The sequence below is a fragment of the Pogona vitticeps genome, chromosome 5 (assembly GCF_051106095.1).
Source record: "Pogona vitticeps strain Pit_001003342236 chromosome 5, PviZW2.1, whole genome shotgun sequence".
Classification (NCBI taxonomy): Eukaryota; Metazoa; Chordata; class Lepidosauria; order Squamata; family Agamidae; genus Pogona; species Pogona vitticeps.
Window position 1 is genome coordinate 48,829,014 of NC_135787.1, and position 27,120 is coordinate 48,856,133.

At 40.1% G+C, this 27,120-nt stretch overlaps 1 long non-coding RNA gene across 2 annotated transcripts; it reads left to right on the forward strand.

The window, feature by feature from the left end:
- The first annotated feature begins 137 nt into the window (after positions 1–137).
- Positions 138–27,120, forward strand: LOC144583221 (uncharacterized). Of its 2 annotated transcripts, XR_013536887.1 has the most exons (5): positions 138–12,190; positions 13,886–13,962; positions 19,565–19,682; positions 20,383–20,479; positions 24,311–27,120. It is a non-coding gene; the product is annotated as an uncharacterized LOC144583221 (long non-coding RNA). The 2 variants fall into 2 exon arrangements; XR_013536888.1 differs by lacking the exon at positions 20,383–20,479.

Here is a 27,120-nt window from a genome sequence, read left to right on the forward strand (position 1 = left end):
CAGTTTCCGTTGTCACGTGGCCAGCATGACTAGGGAACGCCATTTTACCTTCCCACCGAGATGGTACCTATTTATCTACTCGCATTTACATATTTCGAACTACTAGGTTGGCGAGGAGCTGGGACAAAGCGATGGGAGTTCACTCTGTTGCGTGGATTCAATCTTACGACTGCTGGTCTTCTGACCCTGCAGCACAGGCTTCTGCGGTTTAGCCCACAGTGCCACAACATCCCTATATCTCTGTGCAGTTATATGTATTATCTAATAAAGGTTTGCCATAAGTCAGAATTGACTTGACTGCACATGATTAGCATTTAACAACTAAAATTTATGGTAAATAGCATTTGAAAATTGATAGCTTGTCTGAGTTTGCTTGAGAATGCTTATGAGATGGTGAAGAACACAGTACAATAGAATTCAGAAGGTCTGATCACACATTACCTATTTCTTCCACTTATGACAATATTCCCTCAGATATACAAAGCTTTTAGTGTGACATGACTGTGACATCAGCTATGCATATGAAGCTATGCTAAGGCAGGTTAAATTCTGTAATACAGATGGATGCAAGCCCGTATTAGAATAAGCAGTTTTTTCTTCTTAAGGAGATTCTGCTTCTAATGATATTCCAACTGTATAATCTAGCTAGGCACTGAACTGCAAGCAGAATTTGCATTTTGCTTTAAAAGTTTCTATTCGGATAGGTGAATAGCAACATCAGAAAATTATGAACCTTTTCGATATTTTCAGTTTTTATTTTCATAGTTAGCTGGGTTGCTTTCTGGAATGTTTGATGAAATGGTGAGAGCTGTACTTCTTGGTAAGGTAAGAGAACAGATGAGTGGAGATTCCCAACAGCTTATTATATCTATTGTTGAAAAAAAAGATAAATGAACTACAGTATAATAATAAATCAAACAAGGGATGCGTTGGTACTTTTCAGTGGTCACAGTGCGCCACCTGTTAGAATGTCACACTTTGCCTAATAGCTATATCTTTAAATGACTGAAAATAACATTAAACATGTTGATTCATCTTCCCTTCTGTCTTTCAAGGTATCATGTGAAAACATGGCTTGAAATAATGTTGGCTGATAAATTGTGCTCTCTTTTGTAGTGTGTTGATCTCTGCAGTAGACCTTGTGTATAAAACAGTCAACATATCATTGCTTTGTCTTGCTTTAATGACCTGTAATGTGATTAACCAAGGTGAGTCATGACATACCTTCCTTCAGCACTCAGGGAAATATCTACCTGATAAATGTCAAACAACTCGGAAAGAAGAACAATGTAATAGTGACATATATTCACACACAGAGAAGGCAATATGATTGTGTCTTGAGATCTTAGAAGAAATAACACCTCAAGTTGCAATTATTTCTTTGCAATGGAAAGAACAGTCTACCCGTTCTGAACTGTAACAGGCCATAAAAACATTATATTGCTGCATCTGGGAAAATAAATAATGCATGTCACCCGACAACATGAAAGTCAGCTAGATGAATGGAAGCATGGTGCTACTTTCCTGCTAAATGCTTCTTTTCCGTATTCTGATACCTTCTCCTTTCCTGATAACATTCTTTTGTGGCCCAGATAATTTCTTTCTTTCAAGAGGATTTAAATCTTATCCTAGACATAATATGCACAGGGGGAAAACTGCCACACAATTGTTATAATGATATTGAACTGGGGTAAATTCAGTAATTCAGGGGAAAATACTTAATTTTCAAACAAAACATTAAGTTGAAGTGATACTTTGTAAATTAAAGAAATTAGACCACAAACCAATCTGTCTGCCTTGGTTATAATATGAGCACACTGATGTATTTTAAAAGCTTACATTCCATTCCAAATAAACAGTATGGCATCATTCTATTAGCTACCCCACTCCCTTTGGAGCACAAGATAAGTGCCTGGGAAGAGTTCAAACAAAACCCAGCATGTCCTATGCATTATCAGCAAAGAATAAAGTGGTCGATCTTCTGGGCATTTCCCTAATTTTTCCCCTAAGCATAAGAGTGCATACATGTAAATGCTGGGAAAAGGAAGCCTTTATCTACTGAACAACTTATGGTAAAAAATTATTTCTTCAAAACACCCAAGGCATAATTAAACAAAGCACTTAACAGCAACTTAACACCTTGGACTTGCTGTACAAACCAGATCATTCTCTCCTAGTTTTTCCTGGAACTCGGAAGGAAATCATACTCTCTTGAGAATCAGAGGGAGTTAAAGAGATGGGTCCTTTATACTACAAGGTGTTCCTTGTAAATTTGCCCCCTGAATGTTATTATACTGCTCAAAGTTTACTTTTGATAAACACACCCTACTCAAAGCTGTTGCTTTTGTTGTTAGGTGCCGACAAGGTGCCTCTGGTTTGTGGTGATCCGATGAATGAGTGATCTCCAAAATGACCTGCCTTAAACAGCCCTACTAAGGTTACAGTATGTAAGTGGTGTAAAATATGCACCTTACATAAAAATTCATCATCTGATTTTCCTTCTGCAAAACAAAGAGAAACATCTTCCAATTCCTTGATATTTCTTAAAAGAATGAGAGAAGAAATTCTGCAACCCTGGGAAGCAAAGCAGAGCGTGCTGCTTATATACCGCCCCATAGCGCTTCGAGCACTCTCTGGGTGGCTTAGAAGTTAATTATGCAGGCTACACATTGCACCCCCCCCCCCCAGCGAGCTGGGCACTCATTTTACCAACCTCTGAAGGATAGAAGGTTGAGTCAACCTTGAGCTGGCTATGTGGGATTGAACCCCAGGTTGTGAGCACAGTTTTGGCTGGAGTACAGCAGTTAAACCACTGCACCACAAGGCTCCTTGTGGGAAGAACCTGAGCCTTGCAGACTCATTTTTTTAAATTAATACAGGTGCACAGAAGACAGATTTTTAATTACCATAATTTTAAAAAATTGAAAATAATTAAAGAGGAACTAAGACCAAATATTTAAAATGTAAGCCTTCAAAAATGCTTGTGGGACTCAATATAACAGTTTTCCTAAGACAGCTCTCTCATAAACACAGGACTGTGGCTTCCTTTGTGGAGTCAATTCATCTTCTATTTGGTCTTCCTCTTTTCATGCTGCCTTCAATTTCTCCTAGCATTACTATCTTTTCCAGAGAATCTTGGCTTTCACATGATGAGCTCAAAGCAGGACAGCCTCAGTTTTGTCATTTTTGCCTCCAGAGATAGTTCAGGTTTGATTTGTTCTAGGAACTACTTATTTATTTTTCTGACAGTCCAGGGTATCTGCAAAATTCTTCTCTACCACCATTTTTCAAACAAATCTCTTATTTTTTTTACCCCTGTCAGCCTTCTTCACTTATATGTGGTGATGGTGGGTGCGGTATCTTTATCAGTGCTGAAGTATAATTAATTCAAGTCAACCTCTATATGTAGATCGGTAAAGGGACAGAATGTTATCTTTTGCTTCAGGCAAGTAAATGCTTTGAACAAGTTCTAGATAAAATCTGCTACGAACTTTCATGTCAGCCATGTAAATAGTCTTTTTCCTTTTTCTTTTACAGAGGACAATCTTCTGTCTGAAATTGGACCTTTTTTCTGCAAATGTCTTCTCTTTGAAAAGTTCTGCAGCCAAAGTCTGATTTAAAGGGAAAGAGCCATTAGGAAGGAGGTCAGGGCCTTCAAATTGCCCATTAAACAATAGCAGGCTCAGAAGTCCCCACATGCCACCTGTTTATACTTGTCCCACTGGACTGAGATATATTGTGCTTCTGCAATTCTGTTAGTTATTTTTTTTTTAAATGTTCCTAACTTTGCATATAAATTCCGACTTTCTGGAAGTCAATGTTCTTTTTGCCCCTTTTCATGATGTGAGCCATTTTGGGGGGTGAGCTGTAAGCATAGATTATTACCCTATGTACAAAAGGAGCAGTATGTCGCTATGCTAGTTATTAACTGCCTGAATTCTTAAAGTTTACCAAACAAGGTTTGCCACTCCTCCCATCACAGACCATATACAGATGGAAATATAAATTTTCTGTTAAATCAGACTAGCGAAATCCTTTGAAGTCAAGGATGCTTGGTTATTATGTTTGTCATTTTGGGAGATTTCCAGAGCTGTGTGATGAAAAAGGTTTCAAAGTTTCAAACGACAATGTGCTGTCAAGTTTTAGCATATAGTGCAGGTAATTCCAGTTGAGGTAGAGGAAATCATACAGTGTTACGTTGTGTGCCAGCTTGCAGCACTTACAACCACCTGACACTACAATGCAGTGCAATCCAATAAGTGATACTGTATAGGTCTGGTTTTTCTTCTTCGAAGCATCAGGTAAGAGAACTGCCAGCACCATCCAACTGCTGAATGATTCAGATATGCACATCTGCAATTTGTTCATAAGCTAGCTGTCCATAAACTGTGCAATATTTTTGTATAGACTGCTTCTTTCATAGACAGGTGCATTGTATAACCAGCAACTAGGGAAGGGCTTGTGTGCGTGTGATCCTCCTCCAGGTTCTGCTGGGCTACAACTCCCATCAGCTTTGGCCAATATGACCAATTTGCAGGGGTTATGGGAGTTCTGGTTCAACAATATCTGAAAGGTTTAACCCTCTCCAGTCTTGAGCATCCTGCCCATCTTCTGGGGTGAGTGGAGGTCCGTGTAACAGCAAAAGCATCCCCCTCACACTCCTCCAAGCTGAACTTGTCCTTTTTGAGTACTACAGTTATCTGAAAGAAGAAAAGTTATAGAATGCAAGAGGAAACATTGTCCAGCGTAATTAAAAGAGGATGAGAAACTAAAGGGATGCAAGGAAGATGGAAACATAGTTTTCAACTATATGACCATTTCAGTTTCTTCCTCTAAGCTGTACCTCACATCTAAGAGGTAACGTGATACTGTGAAGTCCGAAATATTTACAGGGGCAAAAGGATGTAGCACATATTAATTTTCTTCTTTGTGACCTAAAGGGTTTCTACACAAAATAGCTTTGTTCAGGAATTATACAAACTGATGTTCTGAATGTAGAATCGTTGAATAATGGAGTTGGAAGAGGCCTTCCCCTTGCTCAGTGCAGGGATCCAAATCAAAGTATATTTGAGAGATGATTGTCTAACTTTCTCTTGGATGCCTCCAGTGTTGGAGTGCTCACCATATCCTGAGGTAATTGGTTCCATATTGGTTGTCATACTGTTCTAACATTTAAGACATTTTTCCTAATATTCAGTCAAAATCTAACTTCTTCTAACATGAGCCCATTATTACATATCCTGCACTCTGGGTTGATCGACAGCAGATCCTGCCCCTCCTCTGTATATCTACCTTTCAAGTATTTGAAAAGTGATGTCATATAGGTTCTCCCCCCAGTCTTCTTTTCTCATGACTAAACATGCGCAGTTTTGCCAGTCTTTCTTCATAGGGCTTGGTTTTCAGTTCCCTGATCATCCTTGTTGCTGTCTTCTGAACTTGTTCCAGCTTTTCAGAACAGGACACAATACTCAAGATAAGGCCTAATCAGTGTCAAATAGAGGAGAGCTAATACTTCATGCCATTTGGAGTCTATATCTGTTAAGACAGCCTAAAATAGCATAGATTTTTTTTGAGTTGTACTGTTGGGTCATATTCAGTTTGTAATCTACAACAATTCCAAGATACCCACCCGTAGTATTCCTGAATAGAGATGGGCATGAACCAGAAAACTGGTGTGGTTCATGATAGTTTGTGGCTATCTATGAACAATCACAACTCCCCTGAAAAATGAACCGGATCGTGATTCATTTTTCGGGTTCATGCTGGGGGGGCCTGTCTTACCTGGTCCTGCCACCTGGTCATGTCACCTCTGCCTCCTCTGCTGCTGTCAGGGGCTGTTGGTGCCAATGGCAATGGCAAGCTTCTGGCAGGCAAACCAGGCCCACTGCCTCTGCATATGTGCCTGCCTATCAACTGATACATGGGCACACGAACAGAGGCAACAGGCCTGACTTCCCCTGCTGCCTCTGAAAATGGCACAGATAGCTCATGGCAGAGGCGGGGGAGGCAACAGGACCAGGTAGGTGGAGGCAACAGGGGCAGTTGGAAGGGGGTGAACAGGCCATCTTGTTTTGCCAAAGCACAAATTAGAAAAAAGTTTGGCACTTCATTTTGCTTTTACAAAATGGGCTCATGAATGGGGTCATGAAATGGGCCATGAACCAGCTCAGTTTGTCAATTTTTCTGGTTCATAGTTTGGTTTGCACCCATCTCTATTACTAAGTCAGTTATTCCCCATCTTGTAACTGTGTATTTAGCCTTTTCCTCCTTTCCCCCTAGGTGTAACATTTTGCATTTACCCTTGTTAAATTTCATTCTGTTGTTTCCAGCCCAGTTCCTGATCCTATCAAGATCATTTTGAATTTTATTTTGTTTTCTAGGGCATTTGCTATCCCACCCCCACTTTGATAAGCATTCTCTGCATCTCTTTGCCTAAGTCATTAATTAAAATGACAGCACTGGACCCATGACTGAGCATTCTGGTACCCTGCTTGTTATCTTCTCCCACTCTGAGAAGGAGCCATTGATAAGCACTCTCTGAGTATGGTTCTGTAACCAAATATGTATCCACCTGACACTTGTTCTATCCATCCCCATATCTAATTAGTTTGCTAATTAGAATATTATGGGACACTTTGTCAAAGGCTTTGCTGAAGTCAGGATTTATTATGTCTACAGCATTCCTGCTGTCTACCAGGAAAGTTAATGGATGAAAAAATGAGATAAGATTACTCTGGCAGGATTTGTTCTTGACAAATCCATATTGGTTACTGTTACATACAGCTATGACATCACCTGCCCGTCACTGCTGAAGCTGTGTGTCATCTACCAATGGCGTGACGGAGGGTGGGACATAAGGGGTGGAGCTGTTGTACTGTATATAAGGGGAGTGAATGGTGTGAGGGTTTCAGATAGGGCTTTGAGATAGGGCCAGATAGGGCTTTGAGATAGGGACGGTTAGGGCGTGGAGATACTGAGAGATAAGAACTGTGCTATATAGTGAGGGTCTGTGAGAGTATGTGTGATTGTTATATTATTATAGTGATTGCTTTATTATTTATATTCAAGTGATTTACCATTCCTTTTGTTTGTACACAATAAACCTAAGTTTTTATTTTGAAATCATACTTTGGCCTGAAGCTTCATTTGAGGGAATGGTTGGTGGCTGTGGAAACAAAGAGTGATTGAGTGTGACGTAACGGCCCCTTTGTGAGGTATAACGAGGTTGTTACAGTTACCAGTTATCACTGGATTGTTTTCAGGGTGCTTTCAGAGTGACCACTTTATAATCTGCTCCAGAATTTTCCCTGGGATTGATTCCAAACTGCTTAGTCTATAGTTTCCTGGGTCCTCCTTTTTGCCCTTTTTGAAGACTGGGACAACATTAGCCCTCTTTCAATCATTTGGTACTTCAGTCATTACCTAGAAGGGATTACCTGGATTCATCTCCATGTTGTTGTGTTGCTCAGTATTTCAGTGCTTTCTCTGAAGATAGCTGCACTGTTTTCATCTGGGGTCTAATGTGAGTAACAACACAGTCATTCAAGTTTTTGTGAGCAAAGTGATGAAAAGTCAAGCTAGAAGATCCTCCCTAACCATGTTCAGAATGACAGCTAATATAATGCCAGAATGAAAGTGGGGGAGTCAACCACTGCACAATTTTTCAGTCCCACACAGGAGTGAGAAGGCCAGCACCGTTTTTGTCAGCTGCAGCATTAGAAAAAAGTAGTGATATTCAGGCAAAAATCTCTGTTTTTTTGGGGGGGGGGAGAAAATAATCATTCACCCAAAATATCCTGAAACATGAAAAAAATGTAATCAAATTCTCATAATCTCACCTTGTGGGAAGAAAACTTCAGAAGTATTTCTTTCTCGCCTTCAAGGATAATAGTTCAGCTCTGCAGTTCTAAGATAAATGAGGGTTCCCTGGTATAAAACCAACTAACAAAACAGTTTTTCTTATAATTAGCAAATTTGGAAGACATTCTGAATGATATGATTGCAGCCACAAAATTAAAAACACATGCTTCTTGGGAAGAAAGCAACGACAAACCTCGACAGCATCTTAAAAAGCAGAGACATCACCTTGCCAACAAAAGTCCACATAGTCAAAGCTATGGTTTTTCTTGTAACGATGTATGGAAGTGAGAGCTGGACCATAAAGAAAGCTGACCGCCAAAGAATTGATGCTTTTGAATTGTGGTGCTGGAGGAGACTCTTGAGAGTCCCCTGGACTGCAAGGGGAACAAACCTATCCATTCTAAAGTAAATCAACCCTGAGTGCTCACTGGAAGGACAGATCCTGAAGCTGAGGCTCCAGTACTTTGGCCATCTCATGAGAAAAGAAGATTCCCTGGAAAAGACCCTGATGTTAGGAAAGTGTGAGGGCAAGAGGAGAAGGGGACGACAGAGGACAAGATGGTTGGACAGTGTCATCGAAGCTACCAACATGATTTTGACCAAACTCTGGGAGGCAGTTGAAGACAGGAGGGCCTGTCGTGCTGTGGTCCATGGGGTCATGAAAAGTCGGACACGACTAAATGATTAAACAACAACAAAAGTGACTTCCACTTTTTTTATTGTACAGTGAGGAGAAAAGCTGGTATATCTCATGGCTATACAGTCCAACAATATTTCTCTTATATATCTCCTACTGATTTGATTACATCTTAAGAACGTGCACAGCTAAGTGGTAGAATTCAAACACTGAATAAAAGTTGTCAAGTTAGTAAATGATTGTTAACTTTGGGCAGATGGGATATACTGACTGTATGGCATGGGGGAAAGCACACACCCATAGTAAACATATAGTAAGACTTGTCTGAGCATTGAAATGGACACGAACAACCCATCCAATGCTTCTGGTGCTTAAAAATCCATACAAGAAGGTATCAGTAATTGTAGTTCTGAGTAGTTTGTCCAAATAGGTCAAACATTATGTAAGTGGTGTAAAATATGCAACTTACATAAAAATTGATCAATTGATTTTGCCAGAAATATCTTCTTTCTGCAAAACAAAGAGAGGTATTTTCCAATTCCTTGATATTTCCTAAAAGAATGAGAGAAGAAACTCTGCAACCCTAGGAAGCACAGGAAACTGTGCAGCTTATATACCTCCCCATAGTGCTTCAAGTACTCTCTGGGTGGTTTCAAAGTTAATTATGCAGGCTACACATTGCCTCCCCAGCAAACTAGGAACTCATTTTACCAACCTCAGAAGGATAGAAGGCTGAGTCAACCTTGAGCCAGCTATGTGGGATTGAACCCTGGGTCGTGAGCACAGTTATGGCTGCAGTACAGCAGTTAAACCACTGCACCACAAGGCTTGGTAACTATTTTTTTTAATTTATTAATTCAGGTGTACAGAAAACAGGGGTTTTTTTTTAAATTACCATAGTTTTTTTTAATAAACTGAAAATAATTAGAGATGAACTAATCACCAAAATAGGTAAAATGTAAGTTTTCAAAAATGCTTATGACCCAATATAACAGTTTTCCTGAGACAGTATATTTCTACAGAAAGAATAAGTGTGCTCATTATCCATACATAATTCTGACAAATAATATGATTTAACTGAGAACTCATTGGCAGTTTCAGAGAAGTTGATATGACTGGTGTTATCACTAGAGTGGACTTTGAAACAAGGTGGAAAGATAGATCTGTAATATTTACAACCTGAATTTGTTTGTGATTATACAGAGGTAAGTGACATTCCTGAATGGTGCAACCAAAAAATGTAAGGATGCATAGGATTGCACACTTCGTGTATTAATTAATTAATTACTGTATTAATTAATTCATGAGGCTAATAAATAAGTATATTTACATTTTTCTGCCAGCTGAAGAAAGGTATGAGGTTCTACTCGACTTGTTTAAATTAATTTTCCTTACTCAGAGTGCCATCCATTATTCTGACATGTTTTATAGCAACTGCAAATTCTTGATTGCTGTTGCATACCAAAGAAAAAGATTTTTGCTATCTATTCCTCCACCCTTTCCTACCTTCAAATGTGTCACAAGCAATTTAAATGCCACTGCTTGAGAAAGTATTTCAAGAAGGCACCCAAATGAGTTTTTTGGGGTGGCATGTCAATGTGATGGATATGTTTATGGTGTTAATAATTGGTTTTCTGTTAGATATAGAAATGCATCTTGGCTGGATTCAAAAATCATCCTTTCTATTGTTCCTCCCAATATCTTCTTTTTAGTAGTGCTGTAAAAGGTAAGAACAACGAATGGTTTCTTTTTACCTGAAGTGCTATTTGAGTAATGAGTCATCCTACTAGGAGGTGGATGATTCCCATCAAGAATTTGGTACAACCTTATTTTCCTATCCCCATTTCTGATTTTAAATGAAGGTCAGACAAATCTGATACATCTTTCTTAACAGAACAAATAGAATGACAGGGGATTATTTTTATGGCACAGAAAAGAAATACAAATATTGTGCAGACTTTTTTCAGCCCCAAAACTAAGAAATACAATTTTCCTATAAATGGTTTGGAATGCAAATGTTACAGTCCTCTGATTAAGTAATTTCATAAACAGAACTATTCCCTATGTTTTGTAGCCCATTCTGAAGTTCTAAGAGATTTTACTGATTCCCAGAGTAAAGCAAGCAACATTTTTCTATATCCTGTAGAACAGTGGCTCTTAACCTTTTTGAAAAAAAATGCCCCCTTGAGCCACTGAAGAAGTTATTATCACTCCCCTTCCCATGGTAATGGTTGCTTATATATTCAGACAAAAGTTTAGGTTTACTGATTAGATTTTAGCCATATTAATACCAAACTCTAGAGATCTCAGAAAAATTTCTTGTATTCTTCAAGATCTGCACTAGCTTTCATTTAGAAAGGAACCTAACCCCCTATTTGAAACTAGTAGATCAAGCCGAGACATCCAGCACACAGTCTTGTCTGATGAGAATTACTCACTTTCATCCGGTGATGTAACTTGAGGTTGACAAGGTACTTGATAGCTATTGTGCCACCACCTCCTCCCCTGACCCTTGCCCGGCCTGGCTAATCAAAGTGGCCAGGCCTGTGATAACTGAATGGGCCACTGCAATAATTAATGGGTCTCTCCAGGAGGAGACACTCATTAGGCCCATTAGGAAGAAACCGAGCTTGGCGGCGGACAACATTAGCAATTATAGGCCTGTTGCCAATGTTTCCTTCCTTAGCAATGTTTTAGAGAGGGTGGGGGCCGATCAGCTTCATGATCTCTTGGATGAAACCAATGCCCTGGAACTGTTCCAGTTGGGCTTCAGGCCACATCATGGTATGATAAAAGCATTGGTCACCCTGTTTGATGACCTACTGAGGGAGGCTGATAGGGGCAAAATGTCCTTATTGGTTCTCCTTGATTTCTCAGCTGCCTTTGATACCGTCGACCACAGTATACTCCTGGGACAGCTTTCTGAGTTGGGGATTGGTGGCCTGGCTCTTGCCTGGCTCCGGTCCTTCTTGGGGGACTGTTTCCAGCGAGTTCAGCTTGGAGAGAGTGTATTGGCCCTGTGGCTCCTCAATTGTGGCATGCCGCAGGGCTCAATGATCTCTCCAATGCTGTTTAATATCTATACAGTGGTGCCTCGCTTAACGGGCACCCCGTTTAACGATGAAATCGCATACTGATGAACTTTTTGCGATCGCATTGTGATGTTTTAAATAGGAAAAAATCGCTTTGCGATGATCGGTACCCTGTTTCACTTACCGATCATCGCATAGCGATGATTTTTAACAGCTGATAGGCGGTTCCAAAATGGCCGGCGGGTAAAAAAATGGCCGCCCGCTGTTTTCTGGGATGGATTCCTCGCTTACCAGGTAGCGAAAATGGCCGCCGTATGGAGGATTTTTGCTTTAAGATGCGTTTTAAGCCCATAGGAATGCATTGAAGGGGTTTCAATGCATTCCTATGGGCTTTTTAATATCGCATAGTGACGAAATCGCTTTGCAGCTATTTTTGCTGTACGGATTATCGTCGCTATGTGAAGCACTACTGTATGAGGCTGCTGGGAGGGGTCACCTAGGGATGTGGTGCTTCCTGTCATCAGTATGCTGATGACATGCAGCTCTACATTTACTTTTTTTCAACAGCAGTGGATGCCTTGAGTGTTGCCTGGGGGCTGTACTGTAATGGATGTAGGAGAATGGACTGAAGTTGAACCCAGACATGACGAAGGTCTTGAGGGTAGGTGCCTCTCCTCTCACTGGTTTGGGAAGCTCCCTCTACAAATGGTCCAGAACATGGCTGCCAGACTATTAACTGGGGTGAAAAAATATCATCACATTTCCCCCACTCTGGTGGCCTTACATTGGTTGCCCATTCGTTTACGCATTGACCTCAAGGTATTAATGCTTTCATATAAAGCCCTAATGGTTGAGGACCTTGATACTTGGCAGAGCGTCTGCTCCCCCTCCCATCACTTAGTTCCCTGTGTTTTCCCATCTTGGACTTTGCTTACTTTTGTTGTTGTTGTTTGGATATTATCTGTTTTAATTCTTGTTTTATATTGCTTGGACTGTAAGCTGCCCAGAGTATATTCATTTGAATCTTGATGGGTGGGGTAAAAGCCAAACAAACAAGCAAACAAACAAACAAACAAATAAATAAATAAATAAATAAATAAATAAATAAATTGTGTGGAATCATCCATGTGCTGGCTCACTCCCTTTGAAGTGTCTTGCTCATATTGTTTGAAGTTTCAACAACTGCACAGAAGATTGTTACACTGACACAAACTCTATCTTAAAGCTTAGAATAAACTAATTCTTTATTTAATCATGCCAATTTAGTAATTAACATGGTGATTTAATGTAGTTAGATCCTAATTAGTTTAATATTTACCCTCAACTTTAGTAGCGTTAATAATAGTAACTATCTGTTGGGGCTGTAACCAGTAGCAAAGAATATGAGCTATGACCAGCAGAAGGAGAAGGGGTTCTGGTAGCAACAGCAATGAAAGCCTTCAGTATGAAGTTGACTATGGGTCTGTCCAGGCTGGCCATTTTGTGTGTGGGTTGGATCAGGCTACAAAGAGTCTGTTAAGGTCAGGGGCAGGATTGATGTGTCATTTGATGTGCTCCTCTCAGCTGAACAGCAAGCAGCCCATTGTAGCCCGATCTGTTGTCAATCTAGTGCTTCCCCTGATCATGTACAGAAAGTCAGGGGAAGTAATTTTTTTAAAATTGCTCCTGTCTCCCTCTGTCAGTGTTGTTCTGTTTTCTCCCTTGCCTCCCTCCTTGCTTCCCTTTCCTCATTTTCCCTTCAGTTTGTCTCTCTCTTTCCCTTGGAATCTGCAGCCATCATGACCATTGGGAACTGAGGCTGCTGGAAGCTAACAAACATGCCAAAAAGCATGAATGTCCTACTGCTGGGCCAGAAAGGTGTGCAACAACTCTTAAAGGGGAAGCATGACTCAAACTGAGTAGAAACGCTTGCAGACATGGTCTTTTTATTGCTCCATACCATGCCATAAGCAATCCGTATTCCATATCTATATGCCAGTGTGGATGCTAATGTATGAAAGAGACAACCTGGGAAGATGAGGGGAATGAGAGAAAGAATAATAGATGAGTCAAGAGCTTCAGTTGGAAGGGAGGGGAACAGATGAGGGGATATGAAGAATTTATCACTCAGTTTTTACAGGCAGAGTCATCTTAATGCAAGGGAGGTAGAGATATTTCTTTATTTCTCTTTGGAGAGATGTTCCACATGTATACAGAGGCACTCAAAGTATTTTTGATTGAGAATTCTCCACCTCTGTTATATTGGCTGATCTTTGTAGCCAGTTCTCCATTCTCTTTCACTTCAGTATTCCATTGGATCAGTATTCTGTAACTGGAAGAATGAGTAATTTCCATTAACTTTTTTTTTTCATTCTAGAGAAACAGTCCAAGATGTTTCAAGGGCTAATAAACAGCATAAATGTTGCTGAGATGAAGAAGAGAAAAGAGATGCAGGTCAGCAACAAAGCTTACTTGAATTGGTAGTTAGATCCATGCTTCAGGGCAGTATTCTCCAGCTTGGCATTTTCCATATGTCTTGGATGACAAATGCTACCATCCTCAGCCAACAGATAAATTGTAGGATTTGTTGTCCAAGACATCAAAAAAGTCCTAGGTTAAAAAGAAGCCAAGCAGGGGAAAAAAGCCAATTTGATAGAGTAAACAACAGAAGGAATTGTAACAGATGCTATTTTCTCCTAAGGCATCCTTTAAAACTGGCTAATAAAACTTAATGGCCATAATCCTGCTTGTGATTTACATGTGTGTAACTTGAATTACATAACTCACCATGGAGATAGGTTGGTAACTAACGTGGTGCCAATTGTGTTATCAGGCATGCACTTAATTGAGCAAAAGGCATGTGCCTCATAACGGAACAGCTACCTTGTTGCAGTTCACTGGTGTGAGTAATATAATTTGCCTTATACATAAGTCACCAAGACGATTCTGGCCAATGTTTAACTTAATATTTAATTTAATGAACCAAAAGCTTTACACATTCATGTTACCCTAAACTAAATTACCATATTTTTCCATTTATAACATGCCCCCATTTACAAGAAACCCCCTCAATTTTCTAACCCCCAAATTAAGAAAACCTAAGCTTTGAGGATTCAGCCTCTAGGCTCAAAACATCGGACATTTTGAGTCACTGTTGAATTTGAACCTGCAGACTCCAAGGAGGTGTGTTCCAATTGGTTTGTTCAAGATCAGCTGACATCAGTTCTATAACGCTTATGATTGGAGGAAGCTAAGACTCCTGACTGTAGGAATCTAAGCCTCATGACCAAAGTCTGTTTACAGAGGCATGGTATGTGCTGTTTTGTTCTCTCCTTAGCTATCTCAGGTTAAAGGTAAAGGTTCCTCTTGACATTTTTAGTCCAGTCATCTCCAACTCTAGGGGGGCGGTGCTCATCCCGTTTTTCAAGCCGTAGAGCCAGCACTTGTCTGAAGACAGTTTCCGTTGTCACGTGGCCAGCATGACTAGGGAACGCCATTTTACCTTCCCACCAAGGTGGTACCTATTTATCTACTCGCATTTGCATGCTTTCGAACTGCTAGGTTGGCGAGGAGCTGGGACAAAGTGACGGGACCTCACTCTGTCACGTGGATTCGATCTTACGACTGCTGCTTTTCTAACCCTGTAGCACAGGCTTCTGCAGTTTAGCCCACAGCGCCACCATGTCCCTCATTATTTCTGTATAAAATATGCCCCTCAATTTTTAATGTAATATTTCAGGTAGCGTCTTATAGATGGAAAATATGGTAGTTTTTTCTTCTGCTGCTCAATTTTTTAAAGTAATTAGACCTGTTATATAGACTTGACAAGTTCTGATCTACCCAGTTGCAAGTGTACCAGATGGTTGAACCCTGAGCTTATAAAATTAGAACCAAATCTTTCTTATACAAGGATGGAAAGACTGCTCACAAAATTTCTCATTCGCAGTTATATAGGCTATCTGCACAAGATGAAGAAGAAAGAATATTAGAGATGTGGGATTTCTTGCTTCTAGACAAAAGCGTTTCCCCCCCCAATTTAAAAATCAATGTGTACTTGAAGGTTGTTGTGGGTTTTTCGGGCTCTTTGGCCGAGTTCCGAAGGTTATTCTTCCTAACGTTTCGCCAGTCTCTGTGGCCGGCATCTTCAGAGGACAGCACTCTGTGCTTGAAGGCTTTCACAGCCAGGATCCGATGGTTGTTGTAGGTTTTTCAGGCTGTTTGGCTGTGTTCAGGAGGTTTTCCTTCCTAATGTTTTGCCAGTCTCTGTGGCCAGTAACTTCAGAGGACAGGAGCTAGAACTCTCTCTGTGTTCTGGTGTAGTGTGTGGGATGTTGAGTATTTGTAAGTATGGGATAAGGAAGAAAAACCTCCAGAACACCACCAAACAGCCCAAACAAACAAACAAACAAACAAAAAAACAACCATGAAAAATCCATGTTTACTCAAAAGTGGAACCTATTTTCAAATAGACATCCAAGAAACTGCAGCCAGTTTCAAAGATAGGCTGACTGTTGAAGGTTTGGAGTAGGTGGAAATATCTCTTCTGCCAGCAGAAGTCCCCTTATGACAGCAGAAATGCTCTTGTGTCAGTAGAACCTCTTTCTGCTGGCTGATCTCAGAGATCTGCTGAAAAAAATCTACTGGCAACAGACTGCTTATTTTGGCTAAAGATCCAAAAGGGGAAGAGAGAAGCCATATTCTGCTGGATGTTGTTTAATAGTTTTGAATTTCTGGTAAAATTATCTTTTTTGATACACGGTAAAAGTATAGAGATCCACAGAGGTGAATAGCTACAAGTGCCTCAGAGTCCACCACTTTCTCATTAACTGACACTTAAAGTCTGGATAACTTTACTCTGAGACATTTGTAAGAGAAAGTGTAAAAGTATTTCTTTAATTATATTTGCTTGAAATTACAGACTTGTGCATACTGCTTCTTTTACTGCACATATACTAGCAACCAACTGAATAGATCAACAACAACAAAACAACTGCCACCAACTGACGAAAGAAAAGGATAGAACTCTACCCAGTCCAGAAAAGTGCCTCCCAGTCATTCAAACTACAGATAGCATGTGAGGTTGTAAATAAAACTCCCACAGATATAACTACTGTATCCTGGGAACACAAGCACTATGCTAGAACAAAGTTATGTCAAGGTCAGGACATTTCTAACCCACTTTCCTCGGCTATGAGGGGTTTGGATTCAGCACAGCTTTAGACGGCTTATTGTCAACTCAGCCTAGTCAGTTCACATTCTTAAATCCTTATGTCTGACTTAAGTTTTGATTAATCTCTCTCTCTCTCTGTCTGTATCTTTGTGTGTGTGTGTGTGTGTGTATGTGTGTGTGATTGTTGTGATAATTCTGAAACAGGTTAGCCCCATGCCACCCATAATGTGAAAGTAATCATCCTGATTATATTTTAGGCTTCCAGACCACCTGAGGAATAAAGAAGAGTTTGGATTTGTTAGCTGTACCTTATATTTAAATGCTAACTGCATTTTACTCCTAATTGGTAGCCTTTCCTATTTCTCTGTTTAGACTGGGTTAGAGATAGCTAATACAAGATCTTTTTTAAAAAAATGTACATTAATTAAGATGCATCGATTAATACTTGCATGTGGACATATATAGCTTTCAACTTTCAGTCTTTGACAGATGAGACTAGAAGTAATTTGTTTTTTCTTGTAACAGTTAAATTAGACATTTTTAACATTCTGGTCATATAGTGGGTTGGTTTAAAGAGTGGGCAATAAAAAGTACAGATTACATTTCCATGGCTTGTTTGTGGCAGCTTCCATTGTTCTTTATTTATCTCTATGCATACTCTTATCTCTATGCATATTCAAGGCAGCATTAACAAATCAGGAAAAATAAAAGGCAAAATATGAGTGAAAAGGGGGAGAATTATTCAACTTGTGAGTTCTCCTGATTCTTTACTATTGTTTTACTGTGAATTGGGGATCCATCTGGACCCGGCGCTTACTATGGAAACCCAGGTGGCGTCCGTGGTCCGTTCCGCTTTTTTCCATCTTAGGCGGATAGCCCAGCTGCGGCCCTACCTTGATGTGGGGTCTCTCACCACTCTGGTGCATGCGCTCGTAGTCTCAAGATTAGACCACTGTAATGCGCTCTACGTGGGGCTACCTTTGAGGCTGCTGCGGAAGTTACAGGTGGTGCAGAATGCAGCGGCCAGATTACTCAGTGGTGTGAGAAGATGCCAACACATCTCGCCCATTCTGGCCGCTCTGCATTGGCTGCCCATCCGATTCCGCATTGATTTCAAAGTGTTAATGCTCACCTATAAAGCCCTAAACGGTTTAGGACCTCGATACTTGGCGGAACGCCTTCTCCCACCAAGATCTACCCGTGTCACTCGCGCGAGCCAGGAGGTGAGGTTGAGGAGCCTAACGCCGAGAGAGGCCCGAAAAGAAAAGACCAGAAATCGGGCCTTCTCGGCGGTGGCTCCTCGCCTTTGGAACAACTTACCCCCTGAGATTCGCGCAGCTCCCTCGCTGGGCATTTTTAAGAAACAACTAAAAACACTGATGTATAGGCAGGCCTTCCCAACAACAAACTCTTGACGATTTCTTCTTTTATTCTGTCTTTATTTTTATTTTTGTCTTAGGTGTAAAGTTTTTAAAATTTATTGCTGTTTTTATTGTAAGCCGCCTAGAGTGGTCTAATTTGATCAGATGGGTGGGATAGAAATAAAATAAATAAATAAATAAAAATAAATATAAATTGGTATATCACCATAGCTTTGCCTGAAGGTGATGCCTGGTTAGATTTTAGGGCATGGCAGAACAACATAAACATTGTTTTAATGGTTTTCCATGATATACTGAATAGGGAATTCCCTGACAATGACTAGAGTCTGACATAGAAATGTACCATTAAGAATTTTTTTAGACTACAAATCCCACAATTCTCTATTGGCTTGCAGCTAGCACCAGGGCAGCTTTCTTTTTGAACAGGAAGGTTGAGCAGAGCTAGGTCTAACTTGGCCACAATGGAGAATTATTGGATTTGTACTCCAAAACTGCTGAATGACACATGCCGCATCTTATTTCAATTTCACTGTCATGGCTCCATCCTACAGATTCATGGGATTTGTTGTTTGGTGAAGTGCTTAGAATGGAGCTCTCTCACAGAGAATGGCAAGTAGCTCAAAAGGCCACAAATCACGGGGTCCTTATGATGGAGCCCTAACAATTAAATTGTATTGAAGGTGATGTAGCTTGAAACTGAGTGTATTCCCATATTCATTTAGCTGGGAGAAAGGCTAACTGAACTCAGTAGATTTACTTCTGCACTTCAGTTCAACTTAGAATTGTGCTCCAAAGCTGCAGTATTAAGCCACTTCTACTAGGAAGTAAATCCCACTGAGCATAATGGGACATCTTCAGTTAAATATGAATATGAATGTGCCATAGCATTGTAACAGTGCCCCGAGATACCTCATTGCTTGTGAAATAGGGAAGCATATAATAATACAATTGTGTAGGAAACCAGTGAGTAATAAAGGTGTATAAGGCAAATAACATCAAATTGTTATTATCAAGTAGTCCAGAGATAGTTAGCTGTATCATTGAAATTAATATAACAATGTTGTTGTTTTATTAATTCATGGGATCTAAGTTATATATTCCACCAATTTCCAATTCAAGTTGAATATTAAGATGACTACTTTTTGCAATTTCTGTAATTGAAATAAGCCAGTTTTTTGCATCTAAACTGGCAACTGATTGCTTTATAATTGACAATATGCAGTAGGATCCCCTTATTGGTGGAATCAGTATCTGCTAATTCACTTATTCACAATCTGAAAATATGAGATTTTTTTAAAATCCAGAAATATACATATATTTCTAAAAATGAAGTTACCAAAGATGGCTACGAGAGGGGCCCAGACACCACACTATGTAATGCTTTTACTAGAGAAATATATTTCCATAATGTCATTACCAGAACTGGCCACTAGACGGAGCCAGAGACCATGCTATTATAGTGTCTGCTCTTAAAATAGCATTTGCTATAATCCATGTTTTTCAGCATCCATGTGGGGAGGAGCTTGCAACCAATCCTGTCCATGGGGGTCCTACTATACATCTTTTTTCCCCAGTTAATGCCGTAGAGCCTGCTTTTCCAGAATCAGTGTGTGTTGTCAGAGGTGAGTTATGGACCAGAACAGAAGGGCACCTATCACCCAAATTTTGGAGCTGTGCCCTGGTATGTTTGTAAACGAATTCCTTTTTCACAAGTCATCTCTGATAGGAGGTATCCCACCACATCTGCTACTTGCTCATGACAAACTGAGATGTAAAGCAAGGTGTATTGTTATGACTTCTTTCTCTAGGAAGATGTGTGTATGGGAGATCCTCCTTCACTGTTCTTTAGACCACATGTACAACTACGATTGATTTTGCTCTACTTTGTTCAAGGGCATTGGAATTACTGCATTTAAAAGCAATATATTACTGGGAATGGATGAGCTTAGAAGAGGTCCCTTAATGTGTTTTGAGGATCACATTGCAATGGTTCATGGAAATGCTTCATGTTGAAATGGCATTTATTTATGCCGTTTATTTAATGGCATTTATGTTCTCCAGTTCCGAGATCTCAATCAAACATCCCTGTCACTTTGCTTGAGACTTTCCCTGCAGCATATGGTTTGAATCACTTGCTTTTAAGTCATCAAAATTCATTTCGATTAGTACTGATCTCCGTTTGCAGTACACAATAATCTGTATTTATTTTGATTAATCTTTAGGATTTACTGCTGATTGAGGAGTTCAACTTGATGAATTAATTCCCTTTTGTTGCTTAGCCTGCTTTGTTTTTGCTCAGACAAGTGGTTTATTTGTTTTTAGATGGCAAGGGGCAAAAAATAACTGTCTACTGAAGATATGCAATGTGCTTAATGACACATCCGATCTTTTCTTGAGGGAGCCAAAAATGCAACTTGAGGTACAGTCCTATGCTTTTCTATTCAGAAGTCCTACGGAGTTTTAATTTGGATTGGTGTGGCAATGGCGAGAGCCTAATGGCTCAAAACTGGTCTCTCTGCATATGGTTGCTTGATGCTGATCATGCACAGTTTGCCCAATGGTCAGAGTGTGGCAACACCTGGGGCAGCTCAGGCATGGCAATGGTGAGGATACTGAATAAAGAGAACCAATGTAGTGGATTGGGATGCCTACTAGGCAGAGGAGATGACCCTGACCCCAACGGAGGGCTGAGAGACCATCAGGAGTCATGACCCCTGGGCTGGAGACTGGGTCAACCTTCTGGCTCCTCCACAAGAGGTGTCCCAGATTCAGAGGGATGAGGTGAAATGCCGGAAAGCCAGGCAGTTGGAGAAACAGTGATGGGCCCAACAGTGACAGCGGCAAGTCCAGGGCCAGCATCACCCTGAGAGGTCAATGGGCAGGCTGGGCATTCCATGGAGCTGCTGTATGAACCTATTCATGTGCCATCTTCCCTGTACCATCAACCTGGAGTGAACTGTGTCAACCTAGCCTTTGACACAAAGGGTGCAGAAGCCTTCCAGGTATATGAGACCAGGAGCACCCACCCCAGGCCTCAGATTTATGCCGGAGCAGTGGCACAGGCGTCCCATCTTCAAGGGTGAGTCTTTGTCTCTGTCCAGCACCCCTATTGCTGCATCCCTTGCCCGATGCACCTGTGTGCGGTGCTAGAACTGGTGGAGGAGAGGGGCTTCTACTCCCCTTCCCATGACCAACCTTAAAATATATTAAACACAGTGGTCCAGGGACTAAGTTGGGACTAAGGGTATAAGTAAGATGCAGAATCAGGCTAGCCCCATCGACCAAGCCCATTTTGAATGTAATAAAAGTTTCCATGGGTTAGCTCTACCCCATGGTCTTGTCATGGAAAGGGCTATGGGGGGCCACCCACAGTTGGGTATAGGATTTCATCCTCAAAGAAGTAGATAATTATAACATTTGCAAATTTGCAAATATGGATTCTTTTCTCTGAAACAGATCATATTTATCAGGCTCTCTTTCATATTTGAGTCAGAACTAGGAAACCACTTTCTGCACCTGTGGTTTTCCCATTTTAGGACTCTGTGACAATTACATGCACTCATCCTCACACAACAGTATTATTTCTTTTGGATCTATCTATTGCAAAGCATCACACCAAAATTGAGTCCTTCTAGCATAGACAAGTTGACATGTTTTTTTTCCCCTGTTCATCATTGGAATGCCATCCGGGAGAGGGGAGAGTCAAATCCTCCTTCTCCCAACACCCCCTCTGCAACAGATCAGAGGGGCTAGTGATGGGAGAATAAGGGGAGAATTGTTACTGAAATCAGCTCATTTTAACTCCAGTGACATTGTACTTTATAAATAATTAACTTGTTTCTATGATGCATGGAGATGCTAGACACGCAGGCATTTCTTTGTCTGGAAAGCCAACAGATAATAAGGGCATACATTTCAATTACTGTCAAGTGCTCAAATTATGTAGACATTCCTCTCATAAGAATACATCAATATCCATAAGATTTTACAAAATGTAGGTGTAAAGGCAAACAAGACAAGGAGGTGTCCCCTTAGTGCTATTCCAAACAACAATGTTCCTTGCCTATTACATTGTAAAAAATGTTAGTATTTGTATGTGTGTGTTAATAATATGGCTAACAGTCATTGCTGTAGAAAAAGAAAATTCAGTGTGACTTTGACCATTATTTTAGGCCTGTTCTTCATTTTAGGATATGAGAACTTTCCCCATCAGTTTCTGCCAAGCATCCCTGTTATTTCTAAATCTTGGGCACATGAGACCTTGGGCTCATGTGCCAAAGACATCCTATGGATGTTTTCCTTCAGGCCTGCCAACTGCTTTGGAAAGCCTTGTCCCATTCCACACAGAACCCATCCCTGCCAGGTTTTCCTCAGCTCCATGCTACAGAAAAGGTTGGGAATCCTGGATCTTACACCACATCTCAGACTAGAGGGAAGAGGGGGAGATACTAAAATTAGCTGCTGTGGTAAGACAGCTCTTTCTGCTCTGATAAGGTGACATCTGATGACATAGAGGTGGGGCTTTGGGGAAAGGTATGGGTTTGTGAGGGAGAGCCTACTCATTTCCTCGGGTCTTTTAGTGGTGCAATGCCAGGAGATGGATTTTATAGTTTCTCAAGGGAGCAGAGGCAAGCCTCCAGAGAGGATGGGATCACAAACTAGAAAAGCAGATATGGCAATTACTCCCAGATTCTAACTGAAATCCACAAAGAGCAGTATTTATTTGGCCCACAATGGACTAACAATTTTTTTGTACAGCTGATAGTTTTGCCCAGGCTGCAGCTAGCAAAGGAACAAAAATATTAGTTAAGAAGAAAGGAAGAGAGACCTCCATCACAGTACATTTCCCCCTACTGTTCTTGTGTTATCTTTGGTTCAGAGAGACTTTGAAAGTAAGATGGCAGCAAGCACTTTATATACATCCTCACATCTACTCTGAATCCATAAGACAGAGGATCAAAGTCCAAAATTCAGTGATCAAGAAAAACAAGAAAATTCTTTGTTTCCTTTGAAATGGAATTGATTCCTCAAGAGAATCAACAATATGCAACAATTATTTGCAGTTTGAAGAAATTTTGCACATTCAGGATATAGATTGTTGGAATTTTTCCATACTGAATGTCTTTCATCTAAATGATATTTTCTGGGTGATTTTATTAGATATAATAGTAAGATTCATCTCCCAGGCTAATCTTTTATTTCTTTGTATAAAAGCCACCTGATCGATCCTGGCTTGTCCCATACTTGACTGTATAAAGGTTTTTATTCCACAAAAATCACATGATGAAACATGTTTATTTTATGTATTTATTTATTATTTTAATTTATATCCTCCACGATCTGGCAGCCAGGCTGGGCAGCTAGCAAGAATATAAGGAGAAAAATTAAAAACACGATAAAAATAAGTTAATACATAACAAATCAGAAATTAAAACAGATGGCAGTAAGGTGGTGGAAAGGATGATGGAGAGAATAGCAAAAAAAAAAAAAAAAAAAGATAAAAAGTGAGGGCAAGATCCTAGTGCTCTGGGAAAGCCTGGCGGAACAGCCAGGTCTTCAATGCTCTTTTGAATCTTTTTAGTATACAGTGGTGCCTCACTTGACGATGTTAATTCATTCCAGCGAAACTGCTGTAGAGTGAAAACATTGTCAAATGAAATTAAAAAAACCCATTGAAATGCATTGAAAACCGTTTAATGTGTTCCAATGGGCTGAATACCTGCTTGTCCAGTGAAGATCCTCCATAGGGGTGGCCATTTTCAGTGCCTGTAGTGTGAAAAATCAGTCCTAAAAACAGCGGGGGGCCATTTTCTTCAGCCGGTGGCCATTTTGAAACCCGACAATCAGCTGTTTGCTGATCGTCGTAAAGCGAAAATCGGTTCTCAGAGCAGAGAACCAATCATCGCACAGTGCAAAAAAAATTAAACCATTGTTTTGCGATCGCAAAAACATCAACATTAACTGGATTCATCGTTAAACGGACTAATCGTCCAGCAGGGCACGACTGTAGTAAGATTTTGATAAGCTACATCCTGAAAGTTCATTCCCCCCACAACCTGGTGCCATATCTAATCACAAATGACAAGGAAATTTTAGCCAGGAAGCATCCCAGCTAATTTTGTAAAAGGCTGTAATGTGTGTGCTGTTTTCATCACCTGTGGCAGACAACAACATCTGTATTTTGGCATGTATTTGAGGAACAGGGGTTGTGTGAACTGCAAGGGCCTAATAGCGTTCTTTCCCCCACCAGAACTGTTATATGATTCAGACTGCTGAAGCTCACGGTCAACACCAGTATGCTGTGGACATTTTCTGTGCCCTGGAAGAGTGAGATTATAGAACTCTCTTTTGCTATCGTGATGGTCTTTGACAAGGAAGTTGTTTTCTATATGCTTTATATACTGCTTAGCAGAATCCAGGTTACTCTCTTGCAGAGTTGTATTCAAATGGCCAAATACAACCAACACTGACTGTAGCATGACATAATTCACACTTTTGCAAATGGTGTGTGCATCCATTGGCTTTTGCTTCAAGATCTCCTCTCTCTTCAAATGACATATGCTCAATGAACTCGGTCAGCTATCTATAATTAAGAGCAACTGATTGTGAGGCGGCTGCTTTAACAGATGACCTGATGGAACGGTCTCATATCACAGTATCCTAAAGCCTGTCCCTATCCCCTATAAACCTATGCTATATAGACAATATGATGAAGCAAGCTAAAATTTGTCCCCTATGTTTTTCCTTGGGCTGCTTTTCTGTGATTACTTAGCTTCAAGTAGTCTTAATACATTGAATACGATGGTTTGTGATTCTAGTCTGTTAAGAAAATGCACACATAAACAGTCAGATGTCAAGTAAAGACACATTAATCTCTGCCAGGGTCATTGCCTGACTGATGATAGGACACTACATGACTCATTAATGCTGTTAATAAACGATCATGTATTATCTTTGTTATCCAAGTGCATCACATTCTGGTCTGTCTTTCCACCTTGCTGATAATGTCAGCGCTGAGATTGTTCCTCATTCACATGTCACTTTCTATTCTGTTCTTCAGCTCTGACTTGATGTATAATTAAAACAATGTCATTAAGATCAAGCGACTTATTGATTTCTTCAGCAAATAATTCACATGAAGTAATTATTTCATTGATTGCACTGTTCTGTATTTCTTTGGCTGCTGTGTATATGCTGCTTTAATTTTCCTTTACAAGGTGTTTGAAAAGGAAACATAGAATATTGAAGCATTATATCAGGTGATGCTTAAATGACTTCCCCCCCACCCCCAGCTCTGAAAGGATATTTGAAGATTTGGATTAATCCAATGTAGCATGTTTAATCTCATTTTCACTGCTTGTGCATAGGTTTCGCAGGACGCTTTTTCAAGTGAATGAGTCTGATCAAAATTTATTCTCAGAAGTTTCCTTTGGGGCTTTGGGTGGCAAGTAAAGGGATGGGACAATTACATCATCTGCCCCTCCCTCCGCACCAAATCCTGGGCTTGCTTGGAGGTTAGGTGCAATAATCATGGTAGCTGGAAGGAAAAGAGATTCCTATCGATCTACTTATCAACAATACATTATTCTGAACTATTCTTGTTATAATGCATAGTGTTTCAGGTGCTGGAGTGGTTTGGTTTTGAATGGACAGTTAAGACCCATTAGGATTTTGGAAATACCTGCTTTTTAAACCAGCTGGTTGACATGGATAATCAGAATTGCCCGCATTTTTACCACTCTTTGGGGTATGTGGCTATGAGGACTGTAATAAAGACTACCTGCACTTCAGAGTTTGTTGCTATACCACTGATGCAAGTATTAGGTGTACATTTAACTTTCACCTTGTTCTTTTTAAACACAACAATTATTGGATTTTTCACAATTTGACTCTGTCAGTATTTGGCATAATGTAATCTGTGGCAATACAGTTATTGAATATAGGCAATACTAGTACATAGCCATTATTCTTTAATGGTCTGTGACCAAGAACAGGCAAGCATAGCAACCAGCATTTTAATAGTTGAAGGGTAGCAGAAGTTAGTAGAGGTTCTATCCTCTCGGCATTTTTGCTTTGCCAGTTTGTTTGGATTTCATTTCATTGGTCATCATCAAAAGCCAAGCTTCAAAAACAGACAATTGAGTACATGTAGAAACTTCAAGTGATGGATAACATTCGGATTGGCATAAGAGTCAGAATACCTGGCACAAATGGACAAATGTGTTTCTACTCATTTTCCTTCCAGATCCCCACTTACGGAATCACCCAAGCTTCACATCAAACCCATGTACAGAGTCCCAGTACCTTTAGAGGGGAAGTAGTGCGGGGATTACACAAGAGGGTGTCCACTCCAGAATTCTAGATACAAACATTATTTTAGGTTTAGGGGGCAATCAGTTGTCTGATTGTATTAGATCTTCCTTAAAGTAACTCTTCTGTCTGTCAGGCAATTGTTTTAGCCCAGACCCCCAAAGTAATAGCCCTACTGATGGACTGAATATGTCCAGACTGGGCATGGATCAGGGTCAGGCTGGAGTGTAATTCCTTGTATGTCATGTGATTTCTGGGAAACAGTAGGGGAAGAGCAAGAGGAAGTATATATAAAAAAGATTAAAATAGTTGCAAATGAGAGTATTTTTATGAAGAACCTGTGGTATAATAAAGTAAAGTGAAAGCTGCTCTCAAAGTGCTAGGAAGAAATAAACCACCAGGAATAGATGGGATATCAATAGAGCCATTTAAAACTGTGAAGACTGAAATCTATCAAAATCCCAATAACAACGTCCCAACAAATAAAGAAAGCAAAACAATGACCTGCAGGCTGCTATGATTCAACATGCTCAAGATTTTTCAGCAAAGACTAAAAGGCAACTGTTAGGACAGAATGTTGAGAAACAATGGTTTCCAATGGGCAAAAAGTGTCAGGCAAAGGTGGTTTTTATAGTTCTGTATGTTCAATATAAATTTATTATATTTATTTATTTATTTTTTATTTGTTATATTTATATCCCGCCCATCTAGTCATTCGACTGCTCTGGGCACCGTAAATATAATATAAAT